The sequence below is a fragment of the Nerophis ophidion genome, linkage group LG14 (assembly GCF_033978795.1).
Source record: "Nerophis ophidion isolate RoL-2023_Sa linkage group LG14, RoL_Noph_v1.0, whole genome shotgun sequence".
NCBI lineage: Eukaryota > Metazoa > Chordata > Actinopteri > Syngnathiformes > Syngnathidae > Nerophis > Nerophis ophidion.
Window position 1 is genome coordinate 8,800,363 of NC_084624.1, and position 19,206 is coordinate 8,819,568.

At 35.6% G+C, this 19,206-nt stretch overlaps 1 protein-coding gene across 1 annotated transcript in view; it reads right to left on the reverse strand.

Moving 5' to 3' along the window:
* The window catches only part of LOC133568067 (SPRY domain-containing SOCS box protein 4-like), a 208,332-nt gene extending 192,058 nt beyond the window's left edge, over positions 1-16,274 (reverse strand). Inside the window, 1 exon segment of the mRNA XM_061919776.1 lies at positions 16,037-16,274. The gene's annotated coding sequence lies outside the window, so the exon portion shown is untranslated.
* Between the last annotated feature and the right edge of the window lie 2,932 nt (positions 16,275-19,206).

Sequence of the window (19,206 nt, forward strand, 5' to 3'; positions counted from 1 at the left end):
GGGGTGTCACCTGTGGAGGGGTGTCACCTGTGGAGGGGTGTCACCAGTGGAGGGGTGTCACCAGTGGAGGGGTGTCACCTGTGGAGGGGTGTCACCTGTGGAGGGGTGTCACCTGTGGTGGGGTGTCCCCCGTGGAGGGGTGTCACCTGTGGAGGGGTGTCACCAGTGGAGGGTGTCACCTGTGGAGAGGTGTCACCTGTGGAGGGGTGTCACCTGTGGAGGGGTGTCACCTGTGGAGGGGTGTCACCTGTGGAGGGGTGTCACCAGTGGAGGGGTGTCACCTGTGGAGGGGTGTCACCGGTGGAGGGGTGTCACCGGTGGAGGGTGTCACCTGTGGAGAGGTGTCACCAGTGGAGGGTGTCACCTGTGGAGGGTATCACCTGTGGAGGGGTGTCACCTGTGGAGGGGTGTCACCTGTGGAGGGGTGTCACCAGTGGAGGGTGTCACCTGTGGAGGGGTGTCACCTGTGGAGAGGTGTCCCCTGTGGAGGGGTGTCACATGTGGAGGTGTCCCCAGTGGAGGGTGTCACCTGTGGAGAGGTGTCACCTGTGGAGAGGTGTCACCAGTGGAGGGGCGTCCCCTGTGGAGTGCTGTCACCAGTGGAGGGGCGTCCCCTGTGGAGTGGTGTCACCAGTGGAGGGGCGTCCCCTGTGGAGTGGTGTCACCAGTGGAGGGGCGTCCCCTGTGGAGTGGCGTCACCTGTGGAGGGGTGTCACCTGTGCAGGGGTGTCACCTGTGGAGGGGTGTCACCAGTGGAGGGTGTCACCTGTGTAGGGGTGTCACCTGTGGAGGGGAGTCACCTGTGGAGAGGTGTCCCCTGTGGAGGGGTGTCACATGTGGAGAGGTGTCACATGTGGAGAGGTGTCACCAGTGGAGGGTGTCACCAGTGGAGGGTGTCACCAGTGGAGGGTGTCACCAGTGGAGAGGTGTCACCTGTGGAGAAGTGTCACCTGTGGAGAGGTGTCACCTGTGGAGGGTGTCACCTGTGGAGGGTGTCACCAGTGGAGGGGTGTCACCTGTGGAAGGGTGTCACCTGTGGAAGGGTGTCACCTGTGGAGAGGTGTCCCCAGTGGAGAGGTGTCCCCAGTGGAGAGGTGTCACCTGTGGAGAGGTGTCACCTGTGGAGAGGTGTCACCTGTGGAGGGGTGTCACCTGTGGAGGGGTGTCACCTGTGGAGGGGTGTCACCTGTGGAGGGGTGTCACCTGTGGAGAGGTTGTCACCTGTGGAGAGGTTGTCACCTGTGGAGAGGTTGTCACCTGTGGAGAGGTGTCACCTGTGGAGAGGTGTCACCTGTGGAGTGGTGTCACCAGTGGAGGAGTGTCACCAGTGGAGGGGTGTCACCAGTGGAGGGTGTCACCTGTGGAAGGGTGTCACCTGTGGAAGGGTGTCACCTGTGGAGAGGTGTCCCCAGTGGAGAGGTGTCCCCAGTGGAGAGGTGTCACCTGTGGAGGGTGTCACCTGTGGAGAGGTGTCACCTGTGGAGGGGTGTCACCTGTGGAGAGGTGTCACCTGTGGAGGGGTGTCACCTGTGGAGGGGTGTCACCTGTGGAAGGGTGTCACCTGTGGAGGGGTGTCACCTGTGGCGGGGTGTCACCTGTGGCGGGGTGTCACCTGTGGAGAGGTTGTCACCTGTGGAGGGGTGTCACCTATGGAGAGGGTGTCACCTGTGGAGAGGTGTCACCTATGGAGAGGGTGTCACCTGTGGAGAGGTGTCACCTGTGGAGAGGTGTCACCTGTGGAGAGGTGTCACCTGTGGAGAGGTGTCACCTGTGGAGAGGTGTCACCAGTGGAGAGGTGTCACCAGTGGAGAGGTGTCACCTATGGAGGGTGTCACCTGTGGAGAGGTGTCACCTGTGGAGAGGTGTCACCTGTGGAAGGGTGTCACCTGTCATTGTCAGGAACATCAACAGAAAGTGACAAAGTGCGACGATGCGAGTGTGAGAAATAGAATGGAACCTCGGTTTATGAACTCAATCGGTTCTTGAACAGGGTTTGTAAATGGAAATGTTTGCATATTGAAGAACATTTCTCAATAACAAACTGTGTATATGAGAATAATGAATTACAGCCTCCACAAAATACACATTTTAGTACAAATGTGTCCTATTAACAATAATAAATGTGTATTATTAACCATAATAAATATGTCCTATTAACAATAATAGATGTGTATTATTAACAATAATAAATGTGTCCTATTAACAATAAATGTGTATTAACAATAAATGTGTCCTATTAACAATAATAAATGTGTCCTATTAACAATAATATATGTGTATTATTAACAATAATAAATGTGTCCTATTAACAATAATAAATGTGTATTATTAACAATAATAAATGTGTCCTATTAACAATAATAAATGTGTATTATTAACCATAATAAATGTGTCCTATTAACAATGATAAACACGTCCTATTAACAATGATAAATGCGTCCTATTAACAATGATAAATGTGTCCTATTAATAATAGTAAATGTGTCCTATTAACAATAATAAATGCGTCCTATTAACAATAATAAATGTGTCCTATTAACAATAATAGATGTGTATTATTAACAATAGTAAATGTGTATTATTAGCAATAATAAATGTGTCCTATTAACAATAATACATGTGTCCTATTAACAATAATACATGTGTCCTATTAACGATAACACATGAGTCCTATTAACAATAATAAATGTGTCCTATTAACAATGAAAAATGTGTCCTATTAACAATAATAAATGTGTCCTATTAACAATAATAAATGTGTCCTATTAACAAGAATACATGTGTATTATTAATAGTGAATGTTTCCTATTAACAATAGTAAATGTGTATTATTAACAATAGTAAATGTGTCCTATTAACAATACCACATGTGTCCTATTAACAATAATAAATGAGTCCTATTAACAATAATACATGTGTCCTATTAACAATAATACATGTGTCCTATTAACAATAATAAATGAGTCCTATTAACAATAATAAATGTGTCCTATTAACAATAATAAATGTGTCCTATTAACAATAATAAATGTGTCCTATTAACAATAATACACGTGTATTATTAACAATAATAAATGTGTCCTATTAACCATAATACATGTGTATTATTAACCATAATAGATGTGTATTATTAACCATAATAACTGTGTATTATTAACCATAATAACTGTGTCCTATTAACAATAATAATATGTGTATTATTAACAATAATAAATGTGTATTATTAACAATAATAAATGTGTATTATTAACAATAATACATGCGTCCTATTAACAATAATAAATGTGTCCTATTAACAATACATGTGTCCTATTAACAATAATAAATGTGTATTATTAACAATAAATGTGTCCTATTAACAATAATAAATGTGTCCTATTAATAATAAAATATGTGTATTATTAACAATAATAAATGTGTCCTATTAACAATAATAAATGTGTATTATTAACCATAATAAATGTGTCCTATTAACAATAATAAATGCGTCCTATTAACAATAATAAATGCGTCCTATTAACAATAATAGATGTGTATTATTAACAATAGTAAATGTGTATTATTAACAATAATAAACGTGTCCTATTAACAATAATTCATGTGTCCTATTAACAATAATACATGTGTCCTATTAACAATAATACATGAGTCCTATCAACAATAATACATGAGTCCTATCAACAATAATACATGTGTCCTATTAACAATGAAAAATGTGTCCTATTAAAAATAATAAATATGTCATATTAACAATAATAAATATGTATTATTAACAATAATAAATGTGTCCTATTAACAATAATAAATGTGTCCTATTAACAAGAATACATGTGTATTATTAATAGTGAATGTGTCCCATTAACAATAGTAAATGTGTCATATTAACAATAGTAAATGTGTCATATTAACAATAAAACATGTCCTAATAATAATAAATGTGTCCTTTTAACAATAATAAATGAGTCCTATTAACAATAATAAATGAGTCCTATTAACAATAATACATGTGTCCTATTAACAATAATACATGTGTCCTATTAACAATAATAAATGAGTCCTATTAACAATAATAAAAGTGTCCTATTAACAATAATACATGTGTCCTATTAACGATAATACATGAGTCCTATTAACAATAATAAATGTGTCCTATTAACAATGAAAAATGTGTCCTATTAACAATAATAAATATGTATTATTAACAATAATACATGTGTCCTATTAACAATAATACATGTGTATTATTAATAGTGAATGTGTCCTATTAACAATAGTAAATGTGTATTATTAACAATAGTAAATGTGTATTATTAACAATAACACGTGTCCTATTAACAATAACACATGTGTCCTATTAACAATAACACATGTGTCCTATTAACAATAATAAATGAGTCCTATTAACAATAATAAATGAGTCCTATTAACAATAATAAATGAGTCCTATTAACAATAATACATCTGTCCTATTAATAATAATGCATGTGTCCTATTAACAATAATACATGTGTCCTATTAACAATAATAAATGAGTCCTATTAACAATAATAAATGTGTCCTATTAACAATAATACATGTGTATTATTAACAATAATAAATGTGTCCTATTAACCATAATAAATGTGTCCTATTAACAATAATAATATGTGTATTATTAACAATAACAAATGTGTATTATTAACAATAATACATGCGTCCTATTAACAATAATAAATGTGGCCGACTAACAATAATAAATACGTCCTATTAACAATAATACATGTGTATTATTAACTATAATAAATGTGTCCTATTAACAATAATAGTGTATTATTAAGAATAATAAATGTTTATTATTAACAATAAATGTGTATTATTAACAATAATAAATGTGTATTATTAACAATAATAAACCCGTCCAATGAAACCAATGTAAGTGTGTATACAGTAATAAAACAGTGTATATATTGTACTGTATATATACATTATGTATATTCAGTATAGCACAGTATATATACAGTAAAGTATGGTATATATAAAGTACAGTATATACAGTGCTGTATATAAATAGTGTATATACTGCACCGTATATGTACACACAGTGTATATACAGTATACAAAGTCAGTAAAGTACATAGTGTATATACAGTATAAATATAGTGTGTGTATATCTACAGTAGTACAGTATATTTATATATATATATATATATATATATATATATATATATATATATATATATATATATATATATATATATATATATATATATATATATATATATATGGTGTGTGTACATCCAGAGTAGTGTGAAAAAGGGTGTGGCTGCAGGCAGAGTCGAGGTTGAGCGGGTGTAGTAGTGGTAGTAAGCGAGGAGAGTGTGTAGACAGATAAACGACTCCTTGTCACAATTACAACACTCCTCCTCCATCTTTCAGTCCTCCATCCCCCTCCATCACGACAGGCTATACATCAAGCACAAGACAACCCTACCCATGATGCACCTTTACGGGCCTGACGGCGCGCTGGAGACCCAATCTCCTGCTTCCTAATCTCCTTGGCACCCTTCTCATCTGCACTCAGGCCTCCACGCCTCTCGCCTGGCGGAGAAAGCGGAGTAAATATCAAGTCGGCCGTGGAGAGAACGGATCACTCCTTGGAATTTGTATTGGCAAGGGGGGGGGGCGTTCCCTTTGGCTAAACCCCGCCCCTCGCTTGTTTACGTAGGCTTCTCTGACCAAAATGATGCAACACAACAGAAAATAAATTCAAGTAATGTAACATACTGTAGCCCCCAGAAGAAATCAATTTCCGACGCGATTTTTAACTTTTATTACCAATCATATAAAAACAAACGGCACAATTCCTACAAGTTTTACCTCCCACACAAACGCTTTCCTTTCCTAAGTCCGTGCTTAACCACACACGACAACACTTCCTTATTCTCCCCCAATCACCTTTCAGGCACGGATGGTGTGTTTGCAAACGTGGGAAAAACTAACATCAAATCCAAACCAGACCATCATAAAACGTTAATTGGTACTGAAACGACCAGCTAATGTTGATACATGTAGTCTATTATTTAGACTTAGACAAACTTTATTGATCCACAAGGGAAACTGTTCCAGACAGTAGCTAAGTTACAAGGGATGGAAAGGGTAAGGATGGAAAGGATAATGCACACAAAGGCACAAAAAAAGAGGGCAAAAACAAAAAGGTATAAAGAACACAAAATGTACGCACTATTGACAAGCGACGTACCGAAAACTTGACCACGGGCAAAGACAAAAGGTATAAAGTAGACAAAATTTTGGCACTATTGACAAGTGACGTACCGAAAACTTGACCACAGACAAAAACAAAAAGGTATAAAGTAGACAAAATGTACGCACTATTGACAAGTGACGTACCGAAAACTTGGCCACGGACAAAAACAAAAAAGGTATAAAGTAGACAAAATGTACGCACTATTGACAAGTGACGTACCGAAAACTTGACCACGGACTAAAACAAAAAAGGTATAAAGTAGACAAAATTTTCGCACTATTGATAAGTGACGTACCGAAAACTTGACCACGGACTAAAACCAAAAAGGTATAAAGTAGAGAACATGTACGCACTATTGACAAGTGACGTACCGAAAACTAAATTAGAAAAAATGTACGCACTATTGACAAGTGACGTACCGAAAACTTGATCACGGGCAAAGACAAAAGGTATAAAATAGACAAAATGTACGCACTATTGAAAAGTGACGTACCGAAAACTTGACCACGGGCAAAGACAAAAGGTATAAGGTAGACAACATTTTTGCACAATTGACAAGTGACGTACCGAAAACTTGACCACGGCAAAGACAAAAAGGTATAAAGTAGACAACATTTTTGCACTATTCACACGTGACGTACCCAAAACTTGACCACGGACAAAGACAAAAAGGTATAAAGTAGACAAAATGTACGCACTATTGACAAGTAACGTACCGAAAACTTGACCACGGACTGAAACAAAAAAAGGTATAAAGTAGACAAAATGTACGCACTATTGACAAGTGACGTACCGAAAACTTGACCACGGACAAAGACAAAAGGTATAAAGTAGACACCATTTTTGCACTATTCACACGTGACGTACCGAAAACCTGACCATGGACAAAACTAAAAAGGTATAAAGTGGACAAAATTTTTGCACTATTCACACGTGACGTACCGAAAACTTGACCACGGACAAAGACAAAAAGGTATAAAGTAGACAAAATGTACGCACTATTGACAAGTGACGTACCGAAAACTTGACCACGGCAAAGACAAAAAGGTATAAAGTAGACAAAAATTTTACACTATTCACACGTGACGTACCGAAAACTTGACCACGGACAAAGACAAAAAGGTATAAAGTAGACAAAATGTACGCACTATTGACAAGTGACGTACCGAAAACTTGAACACGGCAAAGACAAAAGGTATAAAGTAGACTAAATTTTTGCACTATTCACACGTGATTTACCGAAAACTTGACCACGGGCAAAGACAAAAGGTATAAAGTAGACAAAATTTTTGCACTATTGACAAGTGACGTACCGAAAACTTGACCACCGACAAAAAACAAAAAGTATAAAGTAGAGAAAATGTACGCACTATTGACAAGTGACGTACCGAAAACTTGATCACGGGCAAAGACAAAAGGTATAAAGTAAAAAAAAAAATTACGCACTATTGACAAGTGACGTACCGAAAACTTGACCACGGACAAAAACAAAAAAGGTATAAAGCAGACTAAATGTACGCACTATTGACAAGTGACGTACCGAAAACTTGACCACGGGCAAAGACAAAAGGTATAAAGTAGACAAAATTTTTAGCACTATTTACACGTGACGTACCGAAACTTGACCACGGGCAAAGACAAAAGGTATAAAGTAGACAAAATTTTTGCACTATTGACAAGTGACGTACCCAAAACTTGACCACACGCAAAAACAAAAATGGTATAAAGTAGACAAAATTTTTAGCACTATTTACACGTGACGTACCGAAACTTGACCACGGGCAAAGACAAAAGGTATAAAGTAGACAAAATTTTCGCACTATTGATAAGTGACGTACCGAAAACTTCACCACGGACTAAAACCAAAAAGGTATAAAGTAGAGAACATGTACGCACTATTGACAAGTGACGTACCGAAAACTTGACCACGGACTAAAACAAAAAAGGTATAAAGTAGAGAACATGTACGCACTATTGACAAGTGACGTACCGAAAACTAAATTAGACAAAATGTACGCACTATTGACAAGTGACGTACCGAAAACTTGATCACGGGCAAAGACAAAAGGTATAAAATAGACAAAATGTACGCACTATTGAAAAGTGACGTACCGAAAACTTGACCACGGGCAAAGACAAAAGGTATAAGGTAGACAACATTTTTGCACTATTGACAAGTGACGTACCGAAAACTTGACCACGGCAAAGACAAAAAGGTATAAAGTAGACAACATTTTTGCACTATTCACACGTGACGTACCGAAAACTTGACCACGGACAAAGACAAAAAGGTATAAAGTAGACAAAATGTACGCACTATTGACAAGTGACGTACCGAAAACTTGACCACGGACTAAAACAAAAAAAGGTATAAAGTAGACAAAATGTACGCACTATTGACAAGTGACGTACCGAAAACTTGACCACGGGCAAAGACAAAAGGTATAAGGTAGACAACATTTTTGCACTATTGACAAGTGACGTACCGAAAACTTGACCACGGCAAAGACAAAAAGGTATAAAGTAGACAACATTTTTGCACTATTCACACGTGACGTACCGAAAACTTGACCACGGACAAAGACAAAAAGGTATAAAGTAGACAAAATGTACGCACTATTGACAAGTAACGTACCGAAAACTTGACCACGGACTGAAACAAAAAAAGGTATAAAGTAGACAAAATGTACGCACTATTGACACGTGACGTACCGAAAACTTGACCACGGGCAAAGACAAAAGGTATAAAGTAGACAACATTTTTGCACTATTCACACGTGACGTACCCAAAACTTGACCACGGACAAAGACAAAAAGGTATAAAGTAGACAAAATGTACGCACTATTGACAAGTAACGTACCGAAAACTTGACCACGGACTGAAACAAAAAAAGGTATAAAGTAGACAAAATGTACGCACTATTGACACGTGACGTACCGAAAACTTGACCACGGACAAAGACAAAAGGTATAAAGTAGACACCATTTTTGCACTATTCACACGTGACGTACCGAAAACCTGACCATGGACAAAACTAAAAAGGTATAAAGTGGACAAAATTTTTGCACTATTCACACGTGACGTACCGAAAACTTGACCACGGACAAAGACAAAAAGGTATAAAGTAGACAAAATGTACGCACTATTGACAAGTGACGTACCGAAAACTTGACCACGGCAAAGACAAAAAGGTATAAAGTAGACAAAAATTTTACACTATTCACACGTGACGTACCGAAAACTTGACCACGGACAAAGACAAAAAGGTATAAAGTAGACAAAATGTACGCACTATTGACAAGTGACGTACCGAAAACTTGAACACGGCAAAGACAAAAGGTATAAAGTAGACTAAATTTTTGCACTATTCACACGTGATTTACCGAAAACTTGACCACGGGCAAAGACAAAAGGTATAAAGTAGACAACATTTTTGCACTATTGACAAGTGACGTACCGAAAACTTGACCACCGACAAAAACCAAAAAGTATAAAGTAGAGAAAATGTACGCACTATTGACAAGTGACGTACCGAAAACTTGATCACGGGCAAAGACAAAAGGTATAAAGTAAAAAAAAAAATTACGCACTATTGACAAGTGACGTACCGAAAACTTGACCACGGACAAAGACAAAAAGGTATAAAGTAGACAACATTTTTGCACTATTCACACGTGACGTACCGAAAACTTGACCACGGACAAAGACAAAAAGGTATAAAGTAGACAAAATGTACGCACTATTGACAAGTGACGTACCGAAAACTTGACCACGGACTAAAACAAAAAAAGGTATAAAGTAGACAAAATGTACGCACTATTGACAAGTGACGTACCGAAAACTTGACCACGGACAAAGACAAAAGGTATAAAGTAGGCACCATTTTTGCACTATTCACACGTGACGTACCGAAAACCTGACCATGGACAAAACCAAAAAGGTATAAAGTGGACAAAATTTTTACACTATTGACAAGTGACGTACCGAAAACTTGACCACGGCAAAGACAAAAAGGTATAAAGTAGACAAAAATTTTACACTATTCACACGTGACGTACCGAAAACTTGACCACGGACAAAGACAAAAAGGTATAAAGTAGACAAAATGTACGCACTATTGACAAGTGACGTACCGAAAACTTGAACACGGCAAAGACAAAAGGTATAAAGTAGACTAAATTTTTGCACTATTCACACGTGATTTACCGAAAACTTGACCACGGGCAAAGACAAAAGGTATAAAGTAGACAACATTTTTGTACTATTGACAAGTGACGTACCGAAAACTTGACCACCGACAAAAACCAAAAAGTATAAAGTAGAGAAAATGTACGCACTATTGACAAGTGACGTACCGAAAACTTGATCACGGGCAAAGACAAAAGGTATAAAGTAAAAAAAAAAATTACGCACTATTGACAAGTGACGTACCGAAAACTTGACCACGGACAAAAACAAAAAAGGTATAAAGCAGACTAAATGTACGCACTATTGACAAGTGACGTACCGAAAACTTGACCACGGGCAAAGACAAAAGGTATAAAGTAGACAAAATTTTTAGCACTATTTACACGTGACGTACCGAAACTTGACCACGGGCAAAGACAAAAGGTATAAAGTAGACAAAATTTTTGCACTATTGACAAGTGACGTACCCAAAACTTGACCACACGCAAAAACAAAAATGGTATAAAGTAGAGAAAATGTACGCACTGTTGACGAGTGACGTACCGAAAACTTGACCACGGACAAAAACCAAAAGGTATTAAGTAGACAAAATGTATGCACTATTGACAAGTGACTTACCGAAAACTTGACCACAGGCAAAAACAAAAAAGGTATAAAGTAGACAAAATGTACGCACTATTGACAAGTGACGTACCGAAAACTTGACCACGGACTATAACAAAAAAGGTATAAAGTAGACAAAATGTACGCACTATTGACAAGTGACGTACCGAAAACTTGACCACGGACTAAAACAAAAATGGTATAAAGTAGAGAAAATGTACGCACTATTGACAAGTGACGTACCGAAAACTTGATCACGGGCAAAGACAAAAGGTATAAAGTAGACAAAATTTACGCACTATTGACAAGTGACGTACCGAAAACTTGACCACGGACAAAAACCAAAAGGTATTAAGTAGACAAAATGTATGCACTATTGACAAGTGACGTACCGAAAACTTGACCACAGGCAAAAACAAAAAAGGTATAAAGTAGACAAAATGTACGCACTATTGACAAGTGACGTACCGAAAACTTGACCACGGACTAAAACAAAAAAGGTATAAAGTAGAGAAAATGTACGCACTATTGACAAGTGACGTACCGAAAACTTGATCACGGGCAAAGACAAAAGGTATAAAGTAGACAAAATTTACGCACTATTGACAAGTGACGTACCGAAAACTTGACCACGGACAAAAACCAAAAAGTATAAAGTAGAGAAAATGTACGCACTATTGACAAGTGACGTACCGAAAACTTGACCACGGGCAAAGACAAAAGGTATAAAGTAGACAAAATTTTTAGCACTATTTACACGTGACGTACCGAAACTTGACCACGGGCAAAGACAAAAGGTATAAAGTAGACAAAATTTTTGCACTATTGACAAGTGACGTACCCAAAACTTGACCACACGCAAAAACAAAAATGGTATAAAGTAGAGAAAATGTACGCACTGTTGACGAGTGACGTACCGAAAACTTGACCACGGACAAAAACCAAAAGGTATTAAGTAGACAAAATGTATGCACTATTGACAAGTGACGTACCGAAAACTTGACCACAGGCAAAAACAAAAAAGGTATAAAGTAGACAAAATGTACGCACTATTGACAAGTGACGTACCGAAAACTTGACCACGGACTAAAACAAAAAAGGTATAAAGTAGAGAAAATGTACGCACTATTGACAAGTGACGTACCGAAAACTTGATCACGGGCAAAGACAAAAGGTATAAAGTAGACAAAATTTACGCACTATTGACAAGTGACGTACCGAAAACTTGACCACGGACAAAAACCAAAAGGTATTAAGTAGACAAAATGTATGCACTCTTGACAAGTGACGTACCGAAAACTTGACCACAGGCAAAAACAAAAAAGGTATAAAGTAGACAAAATGTACGCACTATTGACAAGTGACGTACCAAAAACTTGACCACGGACTAAAACAAAAAAGGTATAAAGTAGACAAAATGTACGCACTATTGACAAGTGACGTACCGAAAACTTGACCACGGACTAAAACAAAAAAGGTATAAAGTAGAGAAAATGTACGCACTATTGACAAGTGACGTACCGAAAACTTGATCACGGGCAAAGACAAAAGGTATAAAGTAGACAAAATTTACGCACTATTGACAAGTGACGTACCGAAAACTTGACCATGGGCAAAACCAAAAAGGTATAAAGTAGACAAAATGTACGCACTATTGACAAGTGACGTACCGAAAACTTGACCACGGACAAAAACAAAAAGGTATAAAGTAGACAAAATGTACGCACTATTGACAAGTGACGTACCGAAAACTTGACCACGGACAAAAACAAAAAAGGTATAAAGTAGACAAAATGTACGCACTATTGACAAGTGACGTACCGAAAACTTGACCAAGGACTAAAACAAAAAAGGTATAAAGTAGAGAAAATGTACGCACTATTGACAAGTGACGTACCGAAAACTTGACCACGGAAAAAAATACTTTAATTACTGAAAACCACGCTGCCGAAACCGGAAGTAAACAAAACACACGCCATTGTCTGGAGCGTTGTCAGCATGTCTGTGATGTGGATGTAATGTTTATATATATTGCAGGCATACCCGCAGACAGCCATCTACAAAATGTGCAAATATTAAGAGAAGAAGAGAAAGTAAAACTGGAGCAACAGCACCAAGCAAGTGTGACGTCAGCGACATGGAGGGACAGAAGTAGAGTCTTTAAACACGAGTACATTCTATAATAACACCAGAAGGTGCTACATTTATTTCTATTTGTTTAAAAAAAAATAAAAAAAATTGTAAAAAGTCGTTAAAAGTTTGCAAACATTTGAAAAAAAATCTCAAAGTACCTTGTACAAAATACAGCATGAATAAAAAATATGGCAAAACAATAAAAAAATATATATGCTAATACTAATTAATAAAAACAGATTTGTTTTAAAAACGTATGTATTCATATTTTTAGCCTTTCTAAAGAAAATCCTATCATAACAAAACATGCAAATTACTCCAAGGCGTAATTGTGGCCATGCCCATAACACTTATATAAGACTTTTACAGTAATTTTGTATTTTTGGTCCAATATGGCTCTTTCAACGTTTTGGCTTGCGGTACGCCACACAATCACTTTGTTAAAGTACAGTGTTTTATCTTCCTACAGATGTTACCGCTCAGACCGTGTGTAATGCTACAGCGGTCGCAAAATGTTATATAAACTTGTAAAATAAAACAACCGCTTTGTTTTTAATTGATACTTGGGCCTACTATGCTACTGCATTTTAATGTGGTCCTTATGGTGAGAAACTTTAAAGGTGTTTTTTGAGGCGGTACTTGCTTAGAAAAGTTTGCGAAACACTGCCTGAAAATGCTTAATTTAGGCCAAAAATCATGTAGAATGTGTTAAAAATGAAATAAAATACTGAAAAATCATGATGTGGTTGTTTTTGTTGTATTTGGACAACATAGTGAGTTAGTGTATTGTGTTATTTAACTTATTTGAACAGGTGGCTGAAAGGCTCATATTGGAAAATGCAACACATTTTGGTGCACAAAAACATGCCAAAATCATGTAGAATATGTTTAAAATAAAACAAAAACTGAAAAATCATGTATAACACGTTTAAGATTTAAAAAAAAACTTGAAAACTGAAAATCATGATGTAGTTGTTTATTTTGGTATTTGGACAGCTAGTTGAGACAGTTAGTTAGTTAGTGTATTGTGTTCTTTAACTTATTTGAACAGGTGGCTAGAGGGCTCATATTGAAAAATGCAACACATATTTGTGCACAAAAACAAACCGGCCTGTAGACAGTAAAGTTTAAAACGTATATCTGTATGATGTTTTGTACTAAAAGGCTGTCATTTTTCAGTTTAATATAACTTAACTTTCCATCTTCGCCTTGTTTTTAACAAATACTTAGGCCTACTATGCTACTGCATTTTAATGTGGGTCATTATGGTGAGAAACTTTAAGGTGTTTTCTGAGAAAAGTTGGCCAACCACTGCCTGAAAATGCTTAATTTAGGCCAAAAATCATGTCGAATATGTTTAAAATAAAATACTGAAAAATCATGATGTAGTTGTTTTTGTTGTATTTAAACAGCATATTGAGTTAGTGTATTGTGTTGTTTAACTTATTTGAACAGGAACATGTAGACAGTAAAGCTTAGAACTTATATTTGTATTATGCTAAACACTAAAATGCTGTCATTTCCCAATTTATTATGATTCAACTTTCCATCTCCACCTTGTTTTTAATGGATACTTAGGCCTACTACGCTACCACATTTTAATGTGGGTCCTTATGGTGAGAAACTTTAAAGGGTGTTTTCTGAGGCGGTACTTGCTGAGAAAAGTTTGCCAACCACTGCCTAAAAATGCTTAATTTAGGCCAAAAATCATGTAGAATATGTTTAAAATCAAATAAAATACTGACAAATCATGATGTAGTTGTTTTTGTTGTATTTGGACAACATAGTGAGTTAAGGTATTGTGTTAATTAACTTATTTGAACAGATGGCTAAAAGGCTCATATTGCAAAATGCAATTTTGTCTGGTTTTTAATGGATACTTGGGCCTACTATGCTACTGCATTTTAATGTGGGTCCTTATGGTGAGAAACTTTAAGGTGTTTTCTGAGAAAAGTTTGCCAACCACTGCCTGAAAAGGCTTAATTTAAGCCAAAAATCATGTAGTATATATTTTAAATTAAAATAAAATACTGAAAAATCATGATGTAGTTGTTTTTGTTGTATTTAAACACCATAGTGAGTTAGTGTATTGTGTTGTTTAACTTATTTGAACAGGAACAAGTAGACAGTAAAGCTTACAACTTATATTTGTATTATGCTAAACACTAAAAGGCTGTCATTTCCCAATTTATTATGATTCAACTTTCCATCTCCACCTTGTTTTTAACAGATACTTAGGTCTACCACGCTATCGCATTTTAATGTGGGTTCTTATGGTGAGAAACCTTAAAAGGTGTTTTCTGAGGCGGTACTTGCTGAGAAAAGTTTGTGAACCACCGCTTGAAAATGCTTAATTTAGGCCACAAATCATGTAGAATATGTTTAAAATAAAATAAAATAATGAAAAATGATTATGTAGTTGTTTTGGGGGGGATTTGGACAACATAGTGAGTTAGTGTATTGTGTTGTTTAACTTATTAGAACAAGTGGCTAAAAGGCTCATATTGGAAAATGCAACACATATTTGTGCACAAAAACAAACGGGAATGTCGACAGTAAAGTTTAAAAAACTTATATCTGTATTTTGCTATTCACCAAAAAGCTTTCATTTCCCAGTTTAATATCAATCAACTTCCCAGCTGGCCACACAGTGACGTCACGGTGACGTCACAGGACAGAAAAACGAGGCACATTGAGCTTGCGTTTAAAAAAAACGGACATTTCATATGAAAAATGTATGTTAACGTCAGAAAGTGCAGATAAAAAGTTTGAATTTGAATAAAAAACCGCCTTAAATAGGTGACGGAAGTGTCGGAAAGACAAACAAGCACACGTTGTGTAGCATGTCAACACAAACAAACACTTACCCGCGCCGAAAGTCAACTCCTCCTCGACCAACGTTGCCGTTTTTATCCCGACGGTTGGACGACACTTGAGGGCGACAGGACGCTTGTCCTCCGGGGAAATGTAGAAATGTATTCCAGCGGTGTGGCGGTAAAGAGCCGGGGTGTTTCTTTGTTGCGGGTAAAAAGGTGGCTCGCTTGAAGCCGAGAGCTGTGGCGCCCCGATGTCGTGTATACATTACCGCAGCACGGAGCACGCTGATTGGCTACGTAGGCCGCGTATGCTGTCCTGCTATTGGTTAGGGTGGGGATGGGGTGTCAAGGTTTACTTGTAAAGTCAGACAAATGCATTACTTGATCTATTTCATTCGTCAGATCTTTCTGGTTGTTTTCATCTTCAGTGGCATTTTATAAACTTACAAAGTGAAAATACCAACTTAATAAAATGATGACTCTTTCAGTATCAGCCTGATGAATCTTTCTTAAAAGTTAAGTCTGGTCTAGACGCTACCTCTAATAAGCCCTTTATAGTTTATTCTTAATTCCAAATATTGTAATGATACATATATAATTATTTAAATGATTATATATATATATATATATATATATATATATATATATTTATATATATATATATATATATATATAAATAAAATATGTATTATTATATATATGTATATATTTATGAATTTTTATATATATATGTGTATAAAATATTTTATATATATATAATTTTTTGTATTTTATAATATATATATATATATATATATATATATATTACATTTCTAATTATATCCATCCATCCATTTTCTACCGCTTATTCCCTTTCGGGGTCACGGGGGGCGCTGGCGCCTATCTCAGCTACAATCGGGCGGAAGGCGGGGTACACCCTGGACAAGTCGCCACCTCATCGCAGGGCCACAGATAGACAGACAACATTCACACTCACATTCACACACTAGGGCCAATTTAGCATTGCCAATCAACCTATCCCCAGGTGCATGTCTTTGGAGGTGGGAGGAAGCCGGAGTACCCGGAGGGAACCCACGCATTCACGGGGAGAACATGCAAACTCAACACAGAAAGATCCCGAGCCTGGATTTGAACCCAGGACTGCAGGACCTTCGTATTGTGAGGCAGACGCACTAACCTCTCTGCCAACGTGAAGCCCATTTCTAATTATATTATATGTATAAATTATTTAAAATTGTATATATTTATTTACATGTATATAATTATTTTTATTTTACATATTTTTTTCATTTACTATATATATATATATATGTATATATATATATATATATATATACATATATAATTCCTTTTTATTTATATATATATAATTTATTTATTTAATATATAAATATATTTATATATCATTAGTTGAAATTTCATTTATATTTTATTTTATATATATATATATATATATATTTAACATTTATAATAATTATATATATAAATTGTGTATATTTATTTATATAAATGTATATGTATATATATAATTATTTATATATATAATTTGTTTTATTTTATATTTATATTATATTTTATTTATATATACATATCATTAGTTGAAATGTTATATATTCACATATTTTTTATTATATATGTATGTAATATATTATTTAAAAAAATTATTTTTAATAATTATATATGTAAATAATTTTAAATTGTACATATTTATTTCTCTCTCTCTCTATATATACATATATATATATATATACACACATATATATATATATATATATATACACATATATATATATGTGTATGTATATATATATCATTAGTTGAAATGTTATATATCTACATATTTTTGTATTATATATATATATATACATATAATATATTTATTTAAAAAATTCATTTCTAATAATTAAATGTGTGAATTGTTTAAAATTGTACATATTTATTTCTATATATATTATTTTTATTATATATATATATACATTTACATATGTATGTAGTAAAATTGTATATATTTATTTATATACATATATAATTATTTTTTTTACATATATGTATGTATAAATATATAATTATGATATCATTATTATCAAATTACTATATGAACCATACTAGAGATTTGAACTCACTTTAGTTGGAGGTCGTCTTATTGTAGATGATATGGCTCCCTCTATCGGTAGTATTTGGTAAGTAAAATACATTTGAGCACCGTTAAAGGTGCTACGCCTCCCTCTACCGGTGGTACTTGGCAGGTAAAATACATCTTTAAGCAACAACTTAAACGTTCAATAATAAAATTATATACATTGCATCATTTTCATTTTTAGTTACAATCGTTTTATTTACTCCTGTTTGCAATGACAAATAAAAAACAGTGATTGAGCTGGCAAAAAAACAAAAAAAACAATACTTTTCAGCATCCTGTCCAAACATAAGACAATGAAAGTCACTCCATTGCAAAGATTGAAAAGAGCGCTCTGTCCAGTTTGTACATGTCACATTTTTGGTAAATTGACCTGAAGTACAACAATACTTAAAAGCCATTGGTGTGTTCAAGGAAAATTTTAAAAATAATTTGCTTTGTTGTTGTTTTTTGCAACTTTTGTGTCACAAGCAGGGTGAAATCAATGACATCTCCCAATAAGGCCTGAACTTGCCCTGTAATTATGCTCAAAAAGAAACATTATGCATAAAAATGTTTTGCATTTCTTTTCCTGAAATAATTGTATATATTGAATATAAACTGAGAGGGTTTTACTTTAACTAAAACATGCATGGCTACTTTGTAATAACCTAATGTCAATATTTCCAGTTAATTACCAACATTCCTCATTTAAAAAAAAAAAAAACACTTCTCACTTCAGACATTTTGAACAGTCACATCAAAACACTTGCAAGTGAGCATATTGCTTGGAAACTCACTTGAAGACAGAATGGATCCAAAATACTGTAAACAGCAGAAGTATGACAACATCCCACCTTTGCAGAGAAACCCTTAAAAACCGAAACACGGGGAAAAAAAAAAAAAGTTTGTGGAAAAAAGGATTTGTCCTGATGTATTGATGCTTGACGTGAAGAACACCATCATCTCAAAACAAGGTGGAATGGCGCTAAAATTAAAACCAAATGTTGGGACCAAAAGAGAAACAATTATATGCATATACAATATCATATGATGTAGTAGTATATATATATATATATATATATATATATATATATATATATAT